Below are 9,659 nucleotides of genomic sequence, written 5' to 3' on the forward strand. Positions count from 1 at the left end.
GGGGGGGGGGACCGGAGGGGGTCGGCCACCACCACCTCCGCAGGCTTATTCCCCAAGGCAGGTGTCCCCCTCGGCCTCTCGGTCACTCACCACTGAGGCCGCGGTCACAATGTGTCTGTCTTGGCCTGAGCCGTCAAGCGTGGCAGGGAGATTCAAGCCAGATGTCGAGTCCTCACCCAGGAGCTGTCCTGGCTGCTGACTCGGACTGAAGAGACCCACTTGATCAGCAGCCCATGACTTCCCACTTCCTCTGAATGTGTGCCGTATACTCGGAGCTGTGGCAGTCTGTGAGCTACCCAGGGAGCACCTCCTTCATGAAGCCCCTTGGGATTGCTCTCACTGTGGACAGTCAGCCCTGCTGCTCCAATGCTCTGGGCACTTATTCCACACCAGATACGATCTGCTGATTCCTTTTTCCTGAGCTCCCTGTGCTCTCTCAGCGAGCAAGTGTGGTTTCCACCTGACTCTCCTGTCGAGGGCAGGCAGACTCGGTGCCCTTGTACTTTTGAAGGTGGAGGGGTAGTGGCCAGTGGGTCGGTCGCAGGCTTTGCAGGCACACATCCTTGGGCTCGGAGTACCTCTCCTACTGGTGAAACATTTCACCGCCCTGATGCTCCTTGCTCTGCAGGGGAGCGCGTCAGGGCGGAGGCGGGCATGTCCCGGTACATCGTCTCCAAAGCACCGGGAACCCTGGTGGGCTGCAGTCACAGCAATTTTCCTACCTATTCGTGCCCTACAGGACATGCTGCAAGAGCTGCTCGGGCACATTAGGGCCCTTGACATGAATGGAAAAGAGGGGTTCCTGGCCCGAGAGTGGCTTGGGTCCAAGGCAGGGCGCCTTGGAGTGGACCGCTCCCCCACACAGTCGGGCTGCCCGGGGTGCGCGGCTGACACGCTCCCTGCGTGGGGCCACCTGCCCAGGCTGTCCTTTCTTGCAGGCCCTGGAGGAAGCGGCAGAGAGGCTTCCTTGGCCAGTTTGGGGTTCACTGGGGCCTCTGCGAGGGGACTGTGGCAGGAAGTGATGTCTTGACCTTGGAATCATTCCCAGGCTTCGGGGGACCCCTAGCATCATAGGACCCTTTTAACTGTCAAATCAGAGTCTCAGGTCCTTCTTGTCAACTCTCTTCTTTTACAGATGGGGAAACCAAGGCCCACAGGAGCTCACTGGGGGGATAAGGCCAGAGCTTAGGCTCTGAATCATCGGCCTCCTGTCAGCAAACATTGGTGAGTCGCGTGCAGCAGGCACGGGCCTGGCGCCTTACTCCGTGCCCTGCAGACGGAAAGGCATGGTTCTCATCTCCTTTCAGCGGTGCAGCCTGAGCTCAGGAAGTGTGTCCCTCGTCTCGTTCCTCTTTCTCCGGGTAAAATGAGAGAGTCAGAACTATCGCTTTGTAACAGTCTTCACTGCTTTCACGTGGAAGAACACTTCCGTGCTCGTGTGAGACGCCTCTTCCGTTACTCAGTGCAGAGCTGTGGGCCTTCACTCCCACATCCCCAGAACCGGCTGCTCTGGGCTGCTTTGAGGATCGAGTGATACCCACCTCGCTCTCTCAGTCACTGAAGCTGCTCTCTCTAGCCACGGAGGGACCTGGCACCATGGGGCAGGCCCCGTGGTGCCAGCAAACTCTGGACCCGGGTCATCCCGCACCCCCTCCCATCCCGCGCCTCTCCCAGAGGAATCTGGAGTCGGAAAGAACTGTTTTCTCCTCTTCCTCCTCCTCTCTCTCCCCCTCTTCCTCTCCTTCCTCCTCCTTCTCCACATCCTCCTCTTCTTCCTCCTCCTTTTTTTTTTTTTTTATTGAAGGAGGGCCTGCGACTTGTGGGAAATGCCTTCGTTCACCCAGTTTTCTTTTCGGTCCAGCCCTACATGTGCCCTGCCTGGTCCAAGGACTGGGGCTTCAGAGGCAGTAGTATGGCTCCTGTTGGGATGGTGAGGCAGGACAAGACATAGAACCGATCCTTCTGGAATCTTCTTCTGAGTCGATCTGGGCAGGACTAGCACAAGCGGACCCCCTCTTTGCATCTTCCCAAATTCTAAGGAAGTATGAAGGTGGCCAGCACGGGGGCGATGCCTCCCGGACCATGAGCTCAGTAGCCGAGCTGCAGGACCATTCCTTTCCTTTCCGGATGGGGCGTCCTCGCCCTCCCAGCCCACCTAGGTCACGTGAATGAAATAGGAAGCTCCCTTGTTTGTGGCATTCAGGCCTAACTCGAGCTCACTTGAACTTGGTCAGGAAATAAAATGCTTCATCCCATCAATACTCTTCAAGAGAGCTCTTCAAAGGTGTGATCAAAGGGTCAGTGGCCGGCCCACTGCTCGGGCCCTCGCACGTCTGGGGAAGGACCTCTCGGCTCCCGGCTTTGAACCCTGCGTCTCCCTTGCTCCCAGAGCCCCTGCACAGCGATAACTTATTACAATGGAGTGTTTTCAATTGTGCATATGGGGGAGGGCATCAAAACAAAGGAGCTGAAAACAGCATCTCTTAGAGAAAACATTGTGCAGCCGGCTTCTCTTGATTTGAGTTAAAAAAAAAAAAAAGAGTCAAGGTTTGCATTTTTTTCTGAACATAAAGGTGCAGGTGGACAGCCACGACTTATCCCTGGGGAGGTTAAAGAGTGACCCCACCAATCCTCCTACTATACAGTGGGCAAGGGACGGCTCCTGCTCTGGGAGCGGGCGCCAGTGCTGAGTGAGCCTAGGCGGTGGGCCCAGAGGGGGTGGACGGGGGATTCTGACCCCATACATTCCTGTAAATGCAGAAAGGGGCCAGCACTCTGGGCGCACTGCTTGGCCATGCCACGTCTGTGAGCACATGTGGGGCTCCACCTTCCAGGCATGTCCTCCCTCCACAGCCCCCAGAACCCCTTGAGATTGTCCAGATAGAAGCCCTTCCTGACCTGGCCCTGGCTGACTCTCTCACCCTCATCTCCTTTTTGCCTCCTACCCTTTGTCATCTGTTCTTGGAGGCAGCTTTCTCATACTGCTGCCCCTTACAGACTCAGGGCCCCTTGCCTGCAGTGCCACCCACCGGCTCTTCTGCACTTGCTTCCCAGCAGAGCCCACCCCACCGGCTCAACTGGCATGTCCTTCCCCACTCTGCAAGGTGTGCTCTCCTCCCAGCAGCATCCTGAGCCCTTCTGCTGCCTGGGCTGGGGACCAAGCCCCATCAACACCCTTAGCATGTATTTTCCTACCCTCGACCTTGGCCATGAACTCTTTGGGTAAGGACCATGCTTTGTTCCTCTTTGAATCCCCGGGCCTAGAGGTGGGCAGAGGGTCAGGCTCTGGTGTGTTTGTTCCGGAGCGGGTCCTCAGGTGGCATGAGTGGGAGACACACTTTTGTTTCAGTGGGGGTTCCGTGTCCCAGATCCTTTGCTCTTGACAATGCTGCCACCGACGGCATACAGGCTGGGCAGTGCTTCCGAACAGATGCCCAAGTGGGGCAGCTGCTCTGAGCCAGGCTCGCGGGGTCGGCCATCCACTGGTGGGACCTGCAGCTCCCGGGCCACCTAGTGCCAGGTGAGACCGTCCCCCCGGAACGCCTCGGGAGGAAAGCGTGATTGCCGTTGGAGGGGCCCAATTCCTGCTGAACGCGACAAGTTACTGGGGTCAGGATTTTCATCTAGAGAAACACAGTGTTATCTTTTTCCTTTGAAAAAGTGGAAAAGAGCTAGTGGTCCTGATACCATGTTTCCCTTGGTCAAACCATGCAAAAAACCCCCTCAACTCACAATGGAGCAACTTCCATTTCAGATCAGTTTCTCCTCCTCTAACATGGTCTATTTATTTTTATTGGTTTGTTTCTCATTAAATCCTTCAATTACTCTGCAGTGTAAAATGGTGAAATTATTGGCATGTGCCACCTTCATCATGTATCCGAGTTCGCTTATTACACTTGCAGAAAATGCCTGAATGGTATTTGGTTCTGTTGTGGATTGAGACAGAGTTAATAAATATTATTTGGTGTGTTTTTTTTTTTTCCCCGAGAAGCACTGCTTTTCTTGATTGTTTTTTACAGTTGGATTGGGAATATTGATTTATTCAGCACTGTTACAATAATTGTATACAAGGAACAAAAAATGCGGAGGTAACATTTCATCAGCTCCAGCAGATTAATTAGTTGGAGTAGATTAAGCACAGTGTTACCGGGAAGATTTGCATTTAGAGGGAGAGAAAGTTTCTTCCTCTTTTTTCTAATCTTCAAAAAGCCAAGAGAATTTAATAGAGATGTTTTGCCATAAGCTGCTTCCCTCCTCAGTCGATCAGTGTTTCTGGATGAGCCTGAAGGACCCGCGGAAAGAGCATCTCCACCTTCCAAAAGAAAATATTTGCTGAAATCGTCGGGGAAAAAGACTTACGCGAAATCAAGGGAGCATGGCGAGTCCCTGTGAAAGTAGAAATTAAGAAAGTTAGGAGACTTTGAATATGCAAATGCTCGTAAGAAGTTCCTTCGATGGGTTTCACGAAGGCTGGTTACTCACGGAATACCTGTGCCCCTTTGTGTTTTTAGAACCAAACCCCATGGGTTGTGGTCTCCTTTGCTTTTATCCTACCAGAATGTGAAGCAGCTTGAAGAAGAGAAGAGTCCCTTTCCTTCTGTGTCTCAGACAGGCAAACCTTTCCGTCCCCTAAACACAAATACCGTAGTTTTCCCCAGGAAGCCAGACGCGGCTCAGAAAAGCACCATGGAGGTGAGGCCTCGTCTAAGGAGGTGCGCACCTCCTTCCTCTCCTGCTCTGAACAAGGCTCTGCTCCTCCCTGGGCTGTCCCAGGGCTGCTTGGCTGCTCATCTGTATTACTGTTTGGTGGCGCTTTGCTCTTATTAAGGGTTTGGGTCATTGCAGGATGCGTGCAAAGTAAGAGCCTAATTCTGAGCTAAGATACAAAGGAAACCTGGAGAAAACACAAGCGGAGGACCCAGATGGTGGGGTGGCAGGGAGGGGAAGAACTGGACTTGGGCCCCATGATGCCACAGACGGGCGGAAGTCCTCCCGTGCGACCGCGTGGCCAGCCCCAGACCGAGGAGGACAGCGGGTGCGGTCCTAGGTCCTCGCTGTGGCCAGTCACGCAGAGGTGCTGGCTGAGGGAGGACGGCGAGGCTGCCCACTCTCGGTGGGCAGCACGTGGGAGCCCAGGGCGCTCAGTCCCGAGCCAGGATCCCAAGGCCTCCCTTTCCCAGGTCAACGCTTCCGTCACTACTTGCACAGCCTCACCCGGGGAATTTGAGCCAGGGTAGGAAGGTAGAATGACTGCCTTGGTCATGCAAACTTGGCATTCTAGGCACAGGACTCCCCAAGATCAACGCACAAGGTCTTGGCGCTTTATGTCCTAGACTCAAGTCTTGTTTCTTCTGTCTGCTTGTATGTTAGTTTATGGGTTTCTGTTTTTATTTATTCCCACTTGAGCATGTGGTGAGGACACGTTCAAACAAGATTTAGAGTTGAAATGGCCATGGGAATACATTTGACTGTTCTGTCTTTGGTTGAAATGTGAGTGGCGTTAACCCCAACTCAGGCCTCTCTATGGAGCCCCAGGCCACTGCACACGTTTCTCTTAGAGCTGCCGTCAGGGGGTTCCCCCTGCACCCCGAGGGCTCCCGCTCAGCAGCCCTAGCATGGTCTCTGCTGTGACGAAGGCCATCGGGACAGGAAGTGGCCATCTCAGCACATCTGGCCATGGTGGGACAAGGACACACGGCCATCCACGGCCATCCACGGAGGAGCGCAATTAGAACCGGGATCCCTAGACATGCCACTCCAGGGGCCGGGCCTTCCACTTGGAACCAGTGGGTTCTCCTGAAGTCTATTTCTGAATTGTGTAAATTTCCTCCAATTTTCATCTTGAAAAATTTCAAGCCCAAGGAAAACTTTAAAGAGCAGAACAAAGCACACAGTACCTCCTTCGCCTAGGCCCACCATTTGCCACATTGCGTGTGGACACACACACGTGCTCTCTGAACCATGTAAAGTGAGTTATCACATCCCTTCAGCCCTGATTACTTGAGCGTACATCTCCGAAGAAAGAGGACACTCACTCTCATTCATGATACTTGATCTTACTCAAGAAATGGAACATTGACATAACAAATCTCATATCCAGTCTTCATTCAGACTTCCCAGATTGTCCCCTGTGATTAATGGGCATCCCCATCTCAGATCTGATGAAGGATAGCATCGTACATTCGGTTGTTATTAATTCTTACAATTTGTAAGGAAATACACATTTTATTAATTTGCTTATGAGCTATAAGTAGCTCGTGGTTAATAGGGGTTTCCAGTTTGGTGATCAGTTAATGCTTACATAAGATGTTTGTCCTTCACTTTTCCCTTCTGAAACGAGTTTGGGGCAGCTTTCTATCACAAGTAGGTTGAAATTCTTCTGCAAGCTTGTTCACATGGGTCCCCAGGGAGAAGGGTCTTGCCACACAAACTTGGGAACACTGTATATTATGCTCCCCTCTTGGAGAGCGGCACGTTATCAGAGGAAGGTGCTGGAAGGTGTTGCAGGAAAGAGCCCTCTGAGCTCTATGCAGCTGGTCTTTCCACTCGTTCTGCAACAGATCCCCTCATTTGGTGGCACCTCTAGTGCCAAGGGGCACAGTTGCTAAGTGATTTAATGCCCAGCACTGTGCAAACCCGAAGCCGGCTCAGAGCCCTTTCTCGCAGCTGTACCAGAGCATTGTATTAGCAGGACTCACATGTGAAGATTTCTCTGGATGGGGCACTGTCCATGGAAAAGGTTCACAGGGGGCCCTCCCAGGAAAGGTCTTACATCAGGACTGCCTGTCCCTCCACCCGGCTTGTGGTGGAGCCATGGCGGTGGGTCCTGCAACAGTGGAGCTAGGAGAGTCAGCCAAAGTCATCTGACCTTGGGCTCCATGCTAACAAATGTTGTGGACTGATTCTTGTACACGCGTCCGGAAGTTTTCGCAATGGTCACGTAGAAGAGAAAACAAAATCAGACAAATTCCACTGTGGAAAAAGATGACTTTTTCACCAGGGAGATGGTCCTTGTTCATTTCATTTCTTGATGCCAACCGGCATCCCTCCTCCTCTGTCTTATATTTGCATAGATCAAATATTTGGAGATTGCTAACATACGCATAGGTGCAGATCCTGCTTCACAACCAGCTGGTAGACCAGACCGTCTATTATGGTGTAGCCGGCTCAGAAGGGAAGCTTTGTGGACAAAAGGAATGGAGACAGGATCTGTTAGACCCATGGTTAGCGTGGCTGCTGCCAGCAGCCGTAGGCAGGGGCAGAAGACATAGGCTTCAGCTCAAGATGGCCATCACCACTCCCCACCATGGTGACCTTGGCTTCTTGGAGCCTCATTTCCTCAACAAGAGAGAATGAGAGTATCTCGGTGTTGCAGAAATGTAGGTATCTAGGCCACAGTACCAGCGTGGACCACGGTACTCTGTCCTGGCTGCGGCGTCCTGGGCTCCTGGGCGTGCAGGCTGGCCCAGACTTTGTGTCTCCTCTATGGGCTGTGTGTCCCTCTCTGTGTATCTAAGGGTTGGGTAAAACTGGCAGAAGGGTCCTCCTAGCGTTGCGATTCTACAAAATTCTGTGAAGGCAGTTTGAGGACACTGTTGCTCTTATGGGAGCAGGTCTTCCCGTGAGATGCTCCCCGCGCTTCTGTGCGCCCAGGCCTCCGGCGGCTGTTTCACCGCCTCGCTCCAGGCTCCCGACAGTCGACAGGCTGGGGCCTGCCTGGATCCTGGCTGCAGCCCCTCTCTTGATGTATTCGGTTTCCATAAGAAAGTTCTGATCTAACTCAGAGCTTACCATTTCTGGATTTTGAGCTTTCCTCTGAAAAATACAATGAGGAAGAGCCAAACATCTTCCCCGTTCTTTTGGGGGACATGAACCGGTCCAGATGAAAGTGCTCTTTGCTGACAAGACGGGCCATTCACAGACCCCATCTGCTTCTCTGCAGAACCAAATAAAATAATTCCAGATCTCCCTGTGCAGAAGAGGATGGGAACAGCTTCACTGGGGCCAGCTCTCTGGAAAGCATGCCACTTTCTGCCTTTCCTCCGGGGTCACGTGAGTCTTCAGGTGGGGCTGGCCGTCAGGGCATGGGACGCTGCCACCCAGTTACCGTCATGTGTCATCAATCTCCGTTCACTGCTTTCTGGTTGAGCGTCTTGACCTAGACCTGGAGGGAGGTTCGTTCACTAACTTCCTGGGTGCAGGGCTCCGCTGGGTGCTGTTGTGAAGGCTGGGGAGGGTGTCTACACCCACGTGGGTGTTTCTGTCTGCCAGCATCCTCCACCTTGTGGCAGGAAGGGTAGGATCCTTCCGGTTCCCAGACCAGGGCTGCCTTCCTGCCCCTGACACTTGGTAGCCATATCATTTGGATTTTTTACTAAATTCTTTCCCCAAATTTCAGTTTTCTCATGAGCTAAATGGAAAGAAACCTGTCCTTACAAAGGTATTATTGGTCTAAATAAGCTCATGTCTAGGAAGTTGCAGGCGGTCACTTGCTGCTCGGGAAAGACATGCTCCCTCTCTAGAGCTCAGAGGCTCCTAGATTAGTGGGAGTGAGTGGAAGAAGTCTCTCGCCCCGAGCTGTCATGGACCTTGTGGTCCCAGGGCAAGGAGGCCCCCTCTGGCAGGGGACACCAGCCTTGTTGGAGGGTCCTCATTCTGCAGATGATAAGCCCAGCCATGGTCCCTCGTCCTCTCACCAACATTGGCTCATGCATTATGGACCCTGAGAAGCCACTGTGTCCATGTGGGCTGAGCACGTCTTCACTTCTTTGTAGAGGGAAGCTGCCAGTCTGAGTCTCTGGTTATCACCCTGCTTCCCAGGATGGTTTGGGGGACCTCTTTTTCAGAGGCGGAGTGGGTAGAAGGAAGAGCCAACACCCTCCCATCGCTTCTCGGCTCAGCAGAGGATCCGGAGCATGGGGCGGGGGGCTGTGCGGCCATGTGCAAGGAGGAGGGACCCCGGACAGAGCAGGAGTGAGCAGGAGCCGAACACAAGGAGAATCCAGCTGGGACAGAGCAGTTTTCAGAACTTCCTCCAAGGGGTCCACTCCAGAGAGGGATTTAAATTCAAATTTCCTGCCAGGTTTCGAAGCATCAGTTAATTTCCTTCTCTTTCTATTTGGCTCTAAATTCCGAGTCTTTGCTAGCACACGGCATCTGTGGGCACGTTGAGGATTCGGCCTCATGGAGGCGATCGATAATCTAATGGGGAACTTCACAGCACATTTCTGATGAAGCAAAACCCATTTCTGACCGAGCCAGATGGGGACTGAAGAGAGGAAGCTTACAGAATAAATCCTGGAAAGTAGCTCTGATAGAATCACATTCTGCTTCTAATTGATCTTTTGCTTTTTCGAGGAAAAGGAAATTAACATCCAGGGTGTGGTTTCCCTAAGAAAACCCGATTTCCCACTCAGGGGCCACAGTGCTCAGGTCAGTGGGCCTGGAGCTTCTGCTCAGTCAGCGACCTAATGTTGACATTTACTAGAAACTAACGTTCACATAAATACCTGGGTATCTACAGGGCCTTCCTGGAGGTGCCGGGAACCAGCCCTCCAAGTCCTCCGTTTCCCTCTTCTTCAGCTTTAGAGAGAGCTCTACCCACTTCGAGCAAGTGTCCCTGGCGTGGTGCACCGCAGGGAAACCTCCTGGCCATGGCT

This window comes from Ursus maritimus, unplaced genomic scaffold (genome assembly GCF_017311325.1).
Source record: "Ursus maritimus isolate PB19 unplaced genomic scaffold, ASM1731132v1 scaffold_7, whole genome shotgun sequence".
Taxonomy (NCBI): Eukaryota; Metazoa; Chordata; class Mammalia; order Carnivora; family Ursidae; genus Ursus; species Ursus maritimus.